Below are 18,021 nucleotides of genomic sequence, written 5' to 3' on the forward strand. Positions count from 1 at the left end.
CCTGCAGCAAGGCTAGCATGGGAAGGAGAATTATATCCTCGAGGAAAGGATAAAAATGTATCTTCTCCCACAGCTTTATCAACTCTTAAGCACGGGAACATGGAATAGGAGAAGTTAGCTCCTGTTTATTATTACACATATATATTATTTGGTTATTTTTTGGGAGGAAATTTTCTCTTGGCCATGCTAGCCGTGCTGCTATGCTAGCCTGCAATTATCTCAATGAAAATTACGAGCACTACAAACTGGACAGGACAAGTCACAAGCCCGGCCGCACAGCAGTCAGACAGCGACCGTTGCTTGAAACGTACGTTCACATCCGTTCAGAAATATACCGCGAAATAGTTACGAATAAATCGTGGTGCATCAACTTTTTGTACTGTTGTGTGTCAGTGTTGTGATTTGTACGTGTTAATAAATAAATTTATTTACTGTACCTGCGCTACAGAACCGGATGTGAGGAGGTAAATAATGTTTTTAATTTGATTTTTTAAGCACGTTCGCTTCGTTCTTTCTTTGGTTGATAGTGCATGTCTTATTATTTTACGAGCGCGGTGTTTAGTAAATATCTGGTAGTTGTTTTTTGTGCAAACTATTTTAAATAGATACCATAGGAATCTTCATAACATTGGTTTGTTATTATGACTTCTAAGGTACCTTACATTACAATTACAGCTTTTATTGGTAAAACTTTTTGATGGACTAGGTTCATTGATATCATACTTTTGAAGTCCTCGGTTCTGGTATTTTTTAAAAATTATTTTCGGTTCATATTTTCATATGATTATGATGTTTACCAAATATTGTGTTGTTTATTTTTTTTATTCCAATTTTTAATGTCTCAGATATCTTTTGGTTAGTAAAAGTTTCTGTATAGGTACTTAGTTATAGTCATAATAAAACATTTAAAAAGATGTACTTTGCCGTGTCATAAGAAAACTTAAGGTGCTAAAACAAAACTAGGTGTGCAATGTTTTGGTCATTAGTTTATAACATTGAAAATAACTGGTCCGAAAGACAAACATGTTTTTGTGGACTTGATTCCTATCACCATAGGTGCCTGCTGGTTTTCGTTGTATAAAAACCCATTTGGAATTTATTCAATGACTCTAACCTGCCTTTTTTATTTAGGAGTGGCTCGCATACCTAGTTGCCGATAATAATTTAATTTTAAGTTAGGAACGCGTGTGCTGCGTGCGTTCCAACTAATAGCGAAGCCAAAATATTCTCTAAGCTACTCGTATCTCAGCTAAATGCTGAATTTATTCTTTAAAATTAGAATTAGTTTTAAGATGACTTTTTTTAACATAATATGTTATCTGGGACACTTTTACCATCTTCATCATTTCAACCAAAGCACGGTTACTACGGGTTTTTTGTGGCGATTTTACCACCCTACGGTCTTTGTGCCGATATTGTCCAGCGGCTCCGTACCTGCTTGATTTGTCAACTTAGACCTTTATATTAAAATGAGTCTGATGAACTTTTACGAGAGGGTACGTAATGATGTCAGGCGGATGCTCATAGTGTTGCCCAAATGCAAGAACAAGACGAGACTTAGCCAGTCTTGGTCTTGGTCTTGCGCCAATACACCTGGTCTTGGTCTTGGTCTTGGTCTTGCGCTCCCAGTCTTGGTCTTGGTCTTGGTCTTGCAGCAAGAGTCTTGCAAGTCTTGCAATTACCTATTAGTCTATTACTATTTATTAAAGTTTACTTTAAATCTTAGAAAAACGTATTAGAATTGGAACATTGTGAGCTTGAATTAACATAGCCATAGTAAAGATCAAGCAGATTAATAAATAACTGAAGATTTGATAAGAAATTCGAAAAATCAACTGACCTATATGTCGTTTTCCATGGAAGTAACTGTTTCTTAATAAACATTTATGATTTATAAGCTTACATTTGCTAAAACATGTAAAAAAACAAATTAATTACAATAACTTGACTGTATTTTAAAGAACAATACTTATCTGTCTAGAAAGAGATTGAACCCTCAACTTATAAGAAATTTAATAAAAGAGTTTTACGATTTATCATTTATTTGAATAAAAAATAAAATACAACACAAATCAACAGCTTTATCATTAGGTTATGATACTTTATATCAATTCTTTTGACCAAGAATTAATACAAAGTAACCATCTGGCTGACTCATCACTTAACCTATTTCTATGTTTTCTAATTACTAATGATGCTTTAGAAAATAACCTCTCAGCAGGTACTGAAGTTGCAGGTATTGAGAGAAAATCACGGGCCATTTTCGATAAAATCGGATACTCTGTCTCATGCGTCCTCCACCAATCTAAAATCACCAATCTGAAACTTATTTATTCTTTGGAACACCTGTAGGTACTCTTAAAATTCGAAATTATTTTGCATGAATAGTGTCAAATGTTATGATTTCGGCGCGGCGGCAACGATTGTTTTAGATTTCAAAAGAAGCCGCCGGCGCGTGTATCATAACCATGTACTTCCGAAAAGCGGCAAATTTCTTTGAGAAGTAAGTACAAAACCTTTGATGCCGCATTATCAAAGTGCCGATGGTTAAAACATAACTATGCATGCACTCAGTTTGATTTTAATAGATATTTTTTTATTCGCTATGTTTATGGTATTAGTCGTAATGCGCATAGGTCCAGTTTTTCATATTCTTTGATATAGTTTTTTGCGTCTCATATAATTCCTAAGCGTACCTACCTACCTATACACCGAACTGTTACACCTAACTACTCCGTGAAATAGCGCTAAGTCCTAGCTGCAAGACGCAAGAGTCTTGCAGGCTATGTCTTGTTCTTGCTCAAGTCTTGCACGGTCAGTCTTGGTCTTGGTCTTGCTAAAAATACGCGGTCTTGTTCTTGGTCTTGGTCTTGCAAAAACGCAAGAACAAGACCAAGACTGCAAGACCAAGACTGAATTTGGGCAACACTAGATGCTCAGTGAGAATGCCTGATATTGCGGTTATAAGGGGATTACAACTTTTCCCCTAAAGATTACCATCGTATACTTTACCCCCTTGAATCGGTGCTAGTGGTTAATCAACCAACAAAAACATTCCCAAGAAGGCATTTTTTTGCGCGTTGTGTGCGTTTAGTACTCATATTTTCAGAGGAATGGAATGCGAAACTCAATGGCGAGCTATAACACCCACTATTTAGTGTGTGTTATATCTAGCCCAGCAAGTGTAGTTTTGTTTAAGGCGACATCCTCGGTGCTAACGGTATCCACAATCCTTGGTGTCCACAATGGGTGAGTAAAGATAGTTTTATGAGTTAGGGGTTGTGGGCGTTCCTAAGAAGGGTTGACGTGAAACAGGCAGGTCGGTAAACAACAAGTGTGTCTATAACATTGATATACCTACAACGTGTAAATGAAAACCGAAATAATACTTCAGATGCTTGAGAGGTACGTTATCTCTAAGATTATCTGTGAAACCAAAACGCTAATAGTTTTTGAGTAAACCATTGCCATAGTTTTTACTGAAAGAAATCAGATACAGCCCTAACACACATGCAAAAGTACCTACAAGTGAATCCTGTCACTTAATTAGGTATGTGTCGCGTACCGTAGGTACTATGCGCGTGTCGGTCTTTTATCTTCAATAGGGTTGTTCTAATCAGTTCTTCAAATTAGTTTGTATAGAAAAATAAATATGCTTTTTCAAGGTGATTCCTTATGAAATATAGTTAAGCACCCTTAAACGGTATTTCGTTATTCCGTTACACGTTGTATTGTGTATTTAACTCGTTGGTCTACAAGTTTGAAGAAGACATGTTGTGCCAACCCGACTAAGTGTAAGAAGAAGCAGGCTTGAATGGAAAATCTGAATGTGTCCACCATTGCGTGTGAGTAGAGGTAGTTTTATGTTGGCGTTCCCAATAAGGGTTGAGATATTTAAAGAACAAATATGTCTTCAAGTTTGAATACATGCTGTGCCCCACGTAACGGGGAATAAGGGCAAGAAGCCTTGGAGGAGACTTGAATGGAAAATCTGAATTATAAAATGTGTAGAAGATATCACCAAGAGGGCGACCATTGGGTAACACGGAGTTCATCGCAATTGAAATTCCAATTGTGGCGGCTCGCGGCATCCATTGCGACAACTATTGCGATGTCAATCATTAAAATCGGTTTTCCCGTTGACTGCTTTTATCAATTTTATCATCTATCGTATACTAGCTAGCACTTACATAAATATTATACCTAAATCTAAAATATTTATTTAGTCTTTAAAATAATTGTTTTATAAATATAACCTAAAATAAACTATTTGAAACTAAATAAAATCTAAAACGTCCTCGAAACCACCGCAGCGAGGCACAGTACCTAAGATGCTGGCAGAATTGCCCCTCTGGATGGCCAAACTAATTCGTTGACCAAGGTAGCTGCCCGCTCTAGGATCACCGGTAGACTCGATAACCCATTTCGATAATTCTTTGAAAAGAGCTCTTGGGCAAATAAGAAATAAGGATTAAGGAATAAGAAAATTGTATTGAATATCATACTTAACCTTAGCCAGTAAGATACTAAATTTTAAAGAATGTAACAAAGCTTTATTGTTATTGCACGCTTGAGAGATCTTCATAACGTTTTCAAAGATGTTTTAGTAGAACCATTATTGTTCTGAGAGGAGACCCGGAATGCGAATCATGGATTAATATTTGATTTATAATGATGATGTTTTTTAAATATCTATTACAATATAGGTTTCTCTATTAAATCTGTTATGCCTGTTTTCATAAAACCTATGAAATTATAAGTTTCACGAACTGTGATGTCCGGCGCCGCCGATTCAGCGAATCTGTAAACTGGCACTTGATAGATAAAAATATACGAATAATGAAAAATATGATACTTAAAAAACAAAACCTTGTGGCAAAAACCATAGACAAGGTGTAAGCTAAATGTATGTTAAGAAATCTTTATGATTAGGCGTTACTTACTAAAGCATTGCCTTGCCCGTCGTTAGTGAAAACGTGCATTAGGACTACAAATATGATGCCTAAGTATATATAGAATATTCAGGGCTCATAGAATCGACTACTTATATACAACTTTTAAATGAAATAGACTGGTCCCTATTGCTCGCGACTTCGTTCTTGTTTATAATTTTTTTGAAAATCTTGCGTGTAACTACTGTTTCTTTTCCGGGGTTTAAAATTAGTATCCTATTTTCCTATGTAATTGTGCAGTGTTCAAGTACAAGCTATCCTTATGAAAAAAATCGTCAAGACAGGTTTATCTGTCAATATATTGGTTTGGTTCCCGCAGGGGTAGTTTTTTCCTGGTAGATTTTTCGTGATAAAAAGAATGCCTGTGTTCAACGTTCACTACATAATACCAGCTAATAATGTGCCAAATTTCATTCAGTTCGGTGCGGATGTTGAGCTATATATTGATTTATACAAATGAATCAATAAATATCTCACTTTTGTAATTTTATGTATGGCCTGTTTAATATACGAAATGTAAAAGGATTTCCTTAAAAGACCTTTTTATTTCCAGCGATAAGAGCGATCAAACAAACAATACAAAACCGCATCATAAAAAACGAGTATTTTCACTTACCAGTATCGAAATCTTTATTATAACATTGACTATTGTAATCGGTAGCCTAGAAAAATAAGAGTTTACAAATGATTATTAAAAAATAAAACATGCGGATAACAGCCAGTGGAGTATGAAAGTAAAAATTGACGGTCGGTAGGTAGTAGGTACATACTTACTCGTTCTTACGTTAATTCGCTGACCTCCAAATAAATCTGTCAATCGCAGACATATAAAAATAAAAGTGCAATAAATTGTAATTGCACAGATATAACAATAATATGTTATCATCTTTCTATTTTAACTAGCGCTTGTCCGTGATTTTTAATGTTAAAAATTTCTTTTTTCCCGTACCTATTCCGCGAATTTTATTACCGCATATGTGTCAAGCAGGTATGTCACAGAGAAATTATAATTATTTGGCTTTTTTTTTGAGCCACCCAGAAATAAGACCCCGCTACATTCAGGGCTTTTGTCGTATAGTGGGAGGTCTCATATACGTAAATACTTATAATATACAGATAAACACCCAAACAACAAAAAACATTTATGTACATCACACAAACATTTTGTAGTTGTAGGAATCGAACCCACGGCCTTGGACTCAGAAAGCAGGGACGTTAGATGAGGTTTATATTACCTCGGGGAAACATAACCTCTGGGATAAAGAGGAGGGGAGGTCCTCTACTCAGCTTCCTCCCCTTCCAACCATGTACGGGAGTATCGAATGTCTATACTAACTACAATATACATGGGATATTGCATAGCGAAAGTTAGTTTTAAAAAGGCATTTCATATTGGTATACATTCTGATTTTAGGGGTTAAAGAGTACATCTTAGAGATGAGCGAGCATTTGCGTGGTCTTGCATTCATCCCTAAATTAAATGCAAATATCCAAAATTTACTACAAATACTCAGGGTCGATATTATAAAACGGATAGTGTAGTCGCCATAGATATTTTAATTTACTTTGAGTTATCAGATTTCGATCAAAATATGTATCAGAAAAATCAAAGAGAAGTGTGTTAAAAGAGTTAAAAAAACTGAAGGTGAGTGAATTTATTGCGATCTCGTTTAAATAAACCTACCTATACTGTCTGGGTGATTGACCTTTATATTGTTATTCTTTAAGAAAAATGTAGCTTAGCTCGTATTATGTTTATACACATGTACTTACCTTTATACCTATCTACCTAGAATCCATAGTTTTGTGTAAATAATTACTTTTATTTTCTTACTAGTTAGTACAGTATAAGTTTATCGCGTCTTTTTGTGTGTGTGTGTGTTAGTAGTTAGTTAGTCGGTAGTGTTCTTAGCTACGTTTTATGAAAATCGGTCCAAGACGGCCGCCACCATACAATGGCAAATATCTAACGGTAATAACAAAAATAATACAGGATAGATTTCGGATACACCACTCATCGATTTTGATTTATTTCAATAATGTTCTTACAAAGGACAAAGATTGAATACCTATGTTGCCCGATAAAATAACAACAATCCTAACTACTCCTGAAATAACAATCAGGAAAGGTTCTAAGTATATTACTGACATCAATATGCACGCAGATCTCCAGTTTCCTCGTAACCTTAACCTCTAAAAGTAGGCTAGTCTTTTTTACATTCAAAAGTACTGAAATAAATTATCGGAATAAGTTCTTAATAACTACCATCTTGTTCAAGTTAAATGATTGACGCCGTTTGGCCACCGTTCCGCGTTCGAATCCGGCACCGTTACTTTATAAAGCTGCGTATACGCTGTATCTGCTGCCGAACTCAAAGGAGGAATTTATAATTTTTTAAAATACGTATATATTTTTTTTTTCAGAACCGATAGGATTTGAACCTGCGACTTCCTTCAAATCATGTTAGTTCTGAAAATTTAACATGTACTCTAAAAAACAAAAATAAGGTTGAGTAGTTACGCGTAACAAAAAAATAAACATTCATATTTCCGCAAATAAAAGAAGCCGTTACGGCTTCTTTTATTTTCTTTTATTTCTTTTATTTTAATCCATGATATATTGTGAAAATTAAGCTTAATTTGCTATAGTCCGCAAAGCAGGAGAATCTGTGTGGTGTAATTTATAATATCTTTCATACTAGTACTCCTAATCAAACAGATCTTCGGCTATGCACGTTTCGCTCCGAAACCGGAGTATCCTAAGGAGATGTTGACATTACAATGAATAATTGTTAAGTCAATTATATTAGTCAGGATGAGGATGGCATGTAAACGCGGGTTAAGCCGGCATAGCGGGCTATATGGCGCTTCAGTGCAGATCGGATGCACATCGCTGGGGCTGCATTGAGATGCACTTGTCTGTAACAACCAAGACGCGAGCGAGCGGTGGAAATTAACACTAACCATTAGGCCCGCTTTCCACTACAGCTGCGCGAGCTAGCGTCGCGAGCATGTGGAGTTAAGCAATAAAATGTAAGCCCTCTTCCTGTGTTTACACCGGCAACCACAGACCGAAACACAGCATAGTAATTATTCTGCTTTGCGGCAGAAATAGGCGATAATACTTCCCCGGACGAGCTATGGCGAGCGAGGCCAGCTATGCTGTGCAGTTTGTCAAAAACTATTGGAAAGATGGTGATAAAGATGTCGATCCCAGTACCCAAGTAGCACAAAAGTGCTTCCTGTGTTCACGCTACTTTGTCCAAAATGGCTTCAGTATAATTTTCACATTGTCCTAAAAAATAGCTTAAAAACCGAATTTTCAGACATCGTTACTGACCTTTTAAATAGCTGAAGCTAAGCGGTGATATCCCAGTGGGTAGGAGCTCGACTTCACTTTCAGGGAGCCGAGTTCGAATCTCAGGACGCACCTCTAACTTTATAAAGCTATTTATATTTTAAGTAATTAAAATATCACTTACTTCGACGGTGGCGGAAAAATCGTGAAGTAACCTGCATGCCTAAGAGTTCTCTATATTGTTTTCAAAGGTGTGTGGAGTCCGCCAACCCGCAATGGGCCAGCGTAGTGGACTACGGCCTTAACCCCTTCTAACTGTGGAAGGAGACCCGTGCCCTGCTTTTGGCCAGTAATGGGTTGATTTGATGATGATGATGTTGATAATTTAGTTGAAATTATTAAAACTATGTTTGATTAACAGCCGAAGTTATTTTATTCAATTGAAAGACTGATAGCTAGCGGGAAAATCAGGTTAGCTAAACCCACCTACGGTAAACTTAGCTAAGCTACAGAATCTATCTTCTTCTTCTTCTTCTTCTTCTCTCACTGGGCTCGTCTCCGTACTTGGTTGGTCGGAACCACTGCCACTGGTACGGCTCCCCGCTGGGTCACTCCAGCCAGCCGAGCTCACTCCAGAAGCATAGCAGGCCGCCCAGGTCGCCGAGTGCTTCAGGGAGTGATGCTGGGGAGGCAAAGTATCCAGCGCGTTGTTCTGCTACTCCTCTACATTGGAGCAGTACGTGAGTCGGTGTTTCATCAGTCTCCATGCACAGACTCTATATAGGCACACCTAGGTAATTGGGAAATCGTGTCTGTCTGTTTATTTGTTTCTCTATCTGTTTGTTATTTATCTATGTTAGGCCCAGCAATATATGGCATTCTGGGACCAAACATATCACGATACTTTTTATCAGGTCACAGTCGATATCTTTTATCGTGGAGAGAAACATTTTTACTTTCCAGCCCGAGAAAAAAACTGTTGCCGCGATAGTTTTAAAACCAGCTAACGAGTAGTATAGATTAAGGAATGGAAACGAAGAAATCTTTTAAGTTGATTTCAAACAACAAGAAAATGGCATCGCAACGCCTGGTGAGGAGCCGCTTTAAGACAGTTAAGACACGGCACGCGCGTGTTTTATTGGCCAGAACAAAGTCCGGGTTCTTGTGATACAAAAACACATATTATTATTACGTTTATTACTTTAAGATACACTCAGTAGCAACATCTCAGTGTAGGTAGCGTTTCTGATATGTGCCGCTAGGATGTTAAACGCACTCTCGGCAACTGTGTGTCCTGCCACGTATAACTTTAGTACCTTCAAGGCTAGAGTGAATAGGCTTTTTCTGGGCAAGCGTGCTTAGACCTCATCATTGCTTTCTAACAGGTATGATTGTTGTTAAGCACTGGCCTATCATAAAAAAAAAAGAATATAAGGTCTCAGGTCTGTATGAATAAACCAATTTTTAGCTAAGAAAAAGTCGTCGAGTACACTGTTCTGGTCAGTCGATCATGTGAATTGCTCTTGACTGTTTATTAAAATGGCCTAATGCCCGTTTTTAGGAATCGCCTAAATGAAATGCCTAATGAGTTAGGCGATGTCTATAGAAAAAAACGTTTCTCCAACTAGGTGATGACTTTTTGTTTTATGTCTAGGAATATCCTTACATTAGGCGTTACTTATTTAGGTAGGCATTGCCAGGTTCGTCCGTCGTATTAATAAACCGACGGACCAAATATCGGTTATTAAATGCCTAAGATTGAACTTAAAAACCTGTTCTTAGCACGATGCAAGTTTATTAATGTGGACTAAGGAAATAACAGTATTTTATTTATGTTTATATCCTTGTCAGCGTCTGATGCATTCGACGATCAAAATTATATATATTTATTTACCTAAGGCAAGTTTTTTTTTGTTACGTCGTTTTATATTTTGAATTTTGAAGTGCCTTTAACTATAATAATAATTACAGAGTAGATGTCAGACCAAAAATAAGAGACGTAAAATAGTCAAATGATGGCTAGACTCGTCTAAAACAATGATTTTAAATTACTTGCAATGTTGATTATTTTAATGAAGTTACAATGTTATTGTGACACCTATATTAAACTACAACTTTTGTTGTAAAAGGTTAATTATTTCAAATTAGTTGCAATAGTGGCTACTAGACTAAACTGCAAGTGTGTCTACATTACTTGCTATGTTAATTATCTATACTTATAATAAAACTGTAACTGGAAGATTTCTGTACATTTAATATATTTTTGACCTTTATAATCGATACTGAGTCCAAAATAGAGTTTTATTTAATTTTTATCTGTCTGTCCGGGCATCACGTGAAAATTACTAAACGGATTTAAATAAAATTTGGTAAAGTGGTAGCTGGTATTCCGGGTCAACATATAGGCTACTTTTAATCCCGATAAACAATAACTTTTCTTCGGGAATTGTGATGAAACTTTTATCAATTTTACATCATAGCTCCGTTAAATTTGAACCGATTTGAATAATTCTTTTTTTATTTGAAAGTGTATACTAACAAGCATGCCATCCATCCTACTAATATTATAAATGCGAAAGTTTGTGAGGTTTGATGTATGGATGGATGGATGTATGTATGTATGGATGGATGGACTTGTTCAAAGTAATCAGTATTACCTACAAAAAAGTCGGGGAGGCTAAATGTCTATCTGTTAAGTAACAATGACCGCTTTTTGTTATAGTTTGTCAATCAAAACACGGGTACAATCTAAAGATGGTGACGTTCCTATCAGTTCCTTATCCAAATAAATAATTCTATAGTTACAATTGATTACTTAACTGCAAATTCCTTTTTAAATGATTCAAATTGGACCTATCGTTTAGACGTAACGACTGCTATAGAATGCTAAAAGCAAGAAAAATGCAGATGCCGCCCGGCCGCGTATTAAATAGTTTGCAAATAAACCGCACCCGGTAGGTGGCGCTGCAATTCGGTTCTTGGTTTTTTAAGATATTAAATTCGATAATAACCAATTTGATGCAGACGAAGTTGCGCGGGTCAGCAAGTATTAAATAAGTAGCAATATTATTGTAACTACTAGACTGAAAAACAAGACATCCAGTACAAATATCCATCAGGTACGTTTAGTAGATACTCAGTTTTGAAACGAAAATCGACAGATCGCTAAATATCATAGCTATTATTGAGGAAGCACCGAGAATGCCGATTTAGCATGCCCTTGCCGGACGTTTGTTACCAACAAAAGGAATAAAAGAGGCAACAAATGGTCGATATTTCCGTCTCATCCAATCAGTACACTTCCAATCCAAGGTCGACGTTTCTCAATAAAACAGACGTTTTTTTGGTACTTATTGTAATCGACGCTCGATTATTTACAAATAATTCGCGAATTTTCCACTAAGTTATAGTGGGTGACAAATTTGAGTGAAATTAGTTAAAGCCGTTTTTCACTCATTTTTACCACAGTAGGTATCCCATGGCATAGAGTTAGTTGAAAGGACGGAGAGCACTTGGATGGCTACTTTTGGTTTCGGAAAATCGCGGGTGGTATTCAGGAACATTCGTATTTTTACGACGATATTTAAAATACTTTTCGTCGTGGGTGTAGCTAGTTATAAAAAAAAACGAAAAATGATCTAACGTTCAAGACTTTATAGATACCATTTGCGTTCGGTCTTGGGTAAAAATGTTCTACGGGTGTGTTGTACCTAAGTTGTTACTTCTAACAGGTTATGGAACTGCTTGGACCGGTGTGTCGTGAATTAAGTGGCTTTAGCTTTAAGTATCGTCTGAGAGAGATGTTAAGGAAACTTATTTTACTTACATAAAAACAAGGAAATGTACTGTTGGAAAATGTACTAAAGTTATTTAACTATTGGAAACATTAGTCAATTAGTCATTAGGGAAGTCAGTTCAGACTATGCTGAGGGATTACTTTTATCTCTCCCCTCCCTTACATTTGAGTCTCGCACGGATACTCAAATGGATATTTAAATATAACTAAATATAACTAAAATATGCCCCGGCTGTTTGAAGGGAAAACAATCGTACCGCCTTAGTTATAATAAATAAATATTGAATTTAGTCAAATTATTCATAATAATTTCTCTTGAATATGAAAATATTATTTTTTATTTTAGTTTTTGTGTTAAATCATAAAAAATGATTATGAATTGTTTTTTTTTCTGGGTAGGAACCACTCTAACTCCCTAGTGGTAGAAAATATACTCACTTCATCATCATCTAACCATTACCGGCCTACACTACACTGCAGGACACGGGTTTCCTCTCAGAATAAGAAGGGTTTAGGCTACGGCCTAACCGCACTTGGCCAGCGTGTTAGCCTACGGGCTAACACGCTGGCCAAGTGCGGATCGGTAGACTTCACACGCCGTTGAGAACATTATGGAGAGCTCTCAGGCATGCAGGTTTCCTCACGATGTTTTCCTTCACCGTTTAAAGCAAGAGATATTTAAATTGCTTTAATTAAAAACGCACATAACTCCGAAAAGATAGCCGAAGCCTTACCCACTAGGCAATAAGCAGCGCTTTCGACGACCTATTTCACGACGACCTATTCTCATACCTTCCAAATTTATATATATAAAAGAGAAAGTGTGTGGGTATGTTCCGTATTGGCTCCGAAACGGCTGGACTGAGTTCAATGAAGCTTTCGGGGACCTCCGGATTGACCTGACGAGTAATCCTGTAAAGTTTGGCGACGATCGGAGCACTCCTATTTTTGAACTGTCAAATACAGTTTTTATTTACTATGATGATATTCTATTGTTGGGTGTACATGGGTGTGGATAATGATCTTCACCCGCTCGAGAAGAGAATAGAAGAGAAAGAATACGGAGAGAAATAAATGATTTAATATGTTACGAGACTTAATTTTAAAATTTAATTAATTTAATTAGGTAAGTTTATTGTTTAAATAAAGCAAAATCTAGCCCGACGAAGCGGGCTGGGTACGCTAGTATATTATATAAAAAATTTGCAGTGGCTGTATGCATAATTAAAGAGCACCTTGTAATTATTTTGACAGAGAATGCGTTATTGTGACTTATCTATAATGAACTACAAACTAACTTAATCATATAAATTAAAAAAACAAATTCAAACGCTCTGTCATTTTTGAGTCGGTGGTTAAAAATAAGGGCCATTTACATTTGCGGAGTCTCCAGCAATTTACAAAGTAAAAATAACGTGTAAAAGTAGAAACATAGTTAAACTGCGTTTTTGATGATCGATTAAAAACAAAACAACAAAATGAAGTGTCATTTTGTCAGAAAAAAAATTCGTCGTAAAGTTTGTTGCTTCTTTGGCGGTTTATTCGTAAAAAAGTTGTTAATATTACCAAAGATTGTACAGCCATGCATGTGAAGTTCTATTGTGAATAAATTTGAATTTCAATGGATGTTCCATTGTACAAAGAAGCTGGATGCGATGATAGCGCTGAGGAAATCCTTCTTACGCCGATGCACATGCAAATAGCGTCTGCGTTTGTTTGTGAAAGGTTCTTTATGTTGCTTTGTTGGTTGAGGAAGCGGGCCGATCATTATTGAGAGCAGAGTACCTAAGTGGGTCAGAATCAGAATCACTTTTATTTTGCCAGTATATGAATGATATCAATAACAATGATTGAATTTAGATACTTTTATTGTACACAACAGAGAAGGGTTAAAAAACTAAATTTTAATAGAGACTAGAACCGCAGGCTACCAGAGGACCAAAATATAGTACCTACATGTTTAATTACGTATCAGTTATGCCTACACTTGATTTTTTTATCGTCGAACATCGAAATTTGACCGTGCCTATATTATAATATATCCGATTGACAGAAGCTTTAAGCAAAATTCGTTTGCGTTTGTTTTGCTTTTTTTAAATATCGCGCCCTTTTGATGGTATAAAATATCCTATGTCTATCCTATCCTCCACGATCCGAGCTACCTTAATGATCCTGGAGGACAGGATAGTCATAGGTCGTAGGATTTAACTTGATTTTAGTCATTTAGCCTGTCAAGTTTCTGTAGAGTGTCGTTTAAAAGTAATACCTTGTATTCTGTTTTTTTGCATAAGTTGTTTGAAATGCTTGATTTACGTTTCATATTTATAATTTACTATGCGCTTCAAAAATACACTAACAATATATTTAAGCCTAATAGCAAACCGACATGCCGTTATCTGATTCGGCCGAGAATATAATTTAATGATACACCAAAGTTTAAAAAAATATATCAAATTGCGAAGTTCAAATGCCCGTTTAAATGGAATGCCTATTGATTTGGCGGTCTATAGAAAAAAACGTTTCACCAACTCTTAGGGTATAACTCAATAGTTATACCCAATAGTTAAACTCAATAGTTCACCAATGTGAACGGTTGATGTATGCCTGGGAGTCGCCTAAGATTATACGTTGCATATTTAAGCATTGCATCGTTAGTGAAACCGGGCATCAGTCGAATATCTAAATACTAGATCAACGAGGTAGTAAACAAACGACGCAGTAATGTTTATGGACTAAACAAGTTCTAATAAGGTGAGGATTTAATAAGGCTTTTAATAGAAGCTTATTAATATACATTACATATCATACGCTGTTATATAACAGCATAGCACGCATTCCCTCATTGAGTAGTAATTCTCTAGAGCAGTCATGTCTAGTGCCCCAAGTTTGCTATAGCCATCATATTTTGAATATGCCGTCATATTTTGAACGAAAAAAAAAATATTTTTTTTTAACAACTCAAACTTAAAATTGAAACTACTCTGAAATATGAAATTTTCTTTGGCAAGCCTGTATCGTGTTTTATTCTAATAATTAGTGTTGCCCAAATTCAGTCTTGGTCTTGCAGTCTTGGTCTTGTTCTTGCGTTTTTGCAAGACCAAGACCAAGAACAAGACCGCGTATTTTTAGCAAGACCAAGACCAAGACTGACCGTGCAAGACTTGAGCAAGAACAAGACATAGCCTGCAAGTGTTGGCAACCCCGATGACGTAAGCGGCGCCACGGCGGCGGCGCTGGAGTCAAGAGGGCGCGGGCGCGAAGAAAAAGGATTATTGTGGGGTAGATTCCGGCGCAAGCGCAGTGTTTTACTTTCAATGTCGATAGTTTTGTTACATATTGAATTTGTTTAACTGTATTTGTTTCGTTTAAATGAGTGATTAAGTATTTCACACGTTGTCTCATTTAACTGCCTAATTAATTTATATTTGAGTTTGCGTGTTGTAGTCTTACGACATAATATCTTAACATCAGAAGTGGGATACGTTTCTCGCATCCTAGTGTAACAGTTAGCCTACAAAATGGGCAAGAAACGCAAAAATAAGCGCAAACGCCTGTCAAAACGCACACGTCACGTCAAGTAGTGGCAGTTCGACGGAGAGCAGCTTAAGTAGTGGTCACAAAGACTCCGCCGATGACACCACGAGTGCGAAAAAGGGTAAAACTACACAATGCTGGAACCGCAAGTACAAATACGAATGCTTTATTGATCCGTTAACCGATAATGTTACTGCCTGGCTAAATATAATAGAATCTTATGCATCGACGTTTAGGTGGTCCGATAGTATTGTACGTTATCAGCTCTTAACAAGCTTAAGGAGTCTATTTTACGGAATGATCACCTGTGGACGGCTTGGTTGTGGAAAGACTGGAAAAATAGAATTCTAAATACTTTCAAAGTCAAAAGAAATATGTTTGAATTATTACGCGATATTATTGATCGGAAACCCATCGAAAATCAGTCTTTATATGATTTTTTGTTTGAACAAAAAGATAAAATTGATAATTTATGCTTAAAATTTTCAGAAAGTAACATTATCTCTATCATATTAGGTAACATAGGTGATAGTAATATATAACGGCGTTTGTCGAAGCTAGCGAATTAAAATCATGTGATAGTTTAGCTGGGTTTTTGCATAGCCGCATTTATAAACCAAAACAGAGTAGACAGACGGTCAATCAGGGTAGGTAGTCGTGAGCTGAACAATAAGGTAATAACACCTCTTCAAAGTCAAATACCTCCCGCCGTAATTTCCGCTTTGGTAACTCCGAATGTATGTAACAAAACTATCGCGAACCCAATGCGTAAGGTGTTAGAATGCTACAATTGCGGTGGCAATCATAAAAGAGTACAGTGCATATTAAAATGTGAATTTTGCGGGAAAAGAGGGCACTCAGAATCCGTATGTTTTCATAAGAAAAATTCAAAGGGTGAAAAATCAGACCGTTCAATAGAGAATCAGGAAAACCAAACTTGTCCAACAGACAAACATGAAAAGTAATGACATCTGACTTTGCCAAGCAATGCAATTTCAAAATTAATGAATTGAACGTACCGGTAACATTGCAAGGGTTTTCAAATGATAGTATCAAGACAGTGTCAGAGACAGTTCGAGTGAACATCAAGTTAGATTCTCCTTGTGTCAGTGACGTTGAAGTCTATATCCTTAATGAATTATCTGGATGCGACATATTGATTGGTCATAACGTAACAGATCGATCTGATTTGATGTACACACGAATAGGTGACACGTTGACTTTTCAAAACGTTACTAATTTTGATCAATTTTGAAATATGGTGAACGATGCGCCTTTATGTTTCAACACTAACTCGCATCGAGACGAATTAACACCGCTCCTTAATAAATATAAACAATGTATACCCTCAAATATAGAACAGTTAGGTAAAGTCGAGGGTCATGAGATGGTTATCAATTTGAACAGTGATAAGCCAGTACATTTAAGACCGTACAGAACTTGTAATGCTCATAAAATAATTGTTAGGCAAATGGTTAATGAACCTTTAGAAGCTCAGATAATCCAATAATGTAAATCGGTATATGCGAGTCTGGCTCTGCTTGTAAATACAAAAAAAAAAAAAATGGAGAAAAGAGACTTCGCATTGATTATCGGGCACTTAATAAACTAACGATTAAAGATAAGTACTCAATGTCACGAATTGAAGACCTAATTGATCGGCTCCATGGGTGTACGTTTTTTACGAACCTCGATTTAAAAAGCAGATACTACCAGCATTCAAGGGTCCGTTCCAAATAGGAAAGTGTTTGGGGCGAGATAGGTTTCAAATCAATGACTTGAGAGGCAGTGAGAGATGCAATAAGAAATATGATGGAGTGGCCGCTGCGGAAAATATTAAACCGCGGATCAGAATTGATGATTGGTGCATTGATTAAAATGGATCCTAAACAAGGAACATGTGTGTTGGCAAAATTGAGTAAGGCATTTTATTAAATTCAATCCAAACTAGTTTGATCTCTTGAATAGTCTAATGAGTCGCTATTTATAGTTTTTATATACTTATACCATAGAGTGTGCTGATCTGTCTCATTGCATGTTTATGCAGGTTCAGTTCATTTTCCAAGGTAGGAGTAGTGAGCTGAAGCAGTCACTCCCTAAGTATAAAGGTATAAACTGGAACAGGCACTGCTTCGGACTAAAGGAGTGAACGGTATCTGTACAGCTTGTCTAAGCATAAAGACAATGTTTCTGAGTCAGGCAGTTCAGTGCATAAGAAAACAGCGGATTTCATAAAGTTACTTAAGCATAAAAGAACTTTGAAAAGGATGCTGTTATAGGATGCAAAGAATAGAGCAAATATTCCTAAGACTAAAGGAATATAAATAGGTGAAAAATGTAATTGTTATACTGCTATGTAATATTCAATGTTTAATTGCAGATACGTTCTTCATAGTACAAATAAGTGATGGGAACCTACTGGACTTTACTACGTGCCTGGG

The 18,021-nt window shown here is 36.4% G+C and overlaps 1 protein-coding gene across 2 annotated transcripts in view; it reads left to right on the top strand.

Moving 5' to 3' along the window:
- Positions 1-293: 293 nt before the first annotated feature.
- Positions 294-18,021, top strand: part of LOC120632494 (putative GPI-anchored protein pfl2) — a 96,169-nt gene continuing 78,441 nt past the window's right edge. For both annotated transcript variants that reach the window (XM_039902301.1, XM_039902302.1), the window contains exon 1: positions 294-464. The gene's annotated coding sequence lies outside the window, so the exon portion shown is untranslated. The remainder of the gene's footprint in view (positions 465-18,021) is intronic.

Source organism: Pararge aegeria, chromosome 20, assembly GCF_905163445.1.
Source record: "Pararge aegeria chromosome 20, ilParAegt1.1, whole genome shotgun sequence".
NCBI lineage: Eukaryota > Metazoa > Arthropoda > Insecta > Lepidoptera > Nymphalidae > Pararge > Pararge aegeria.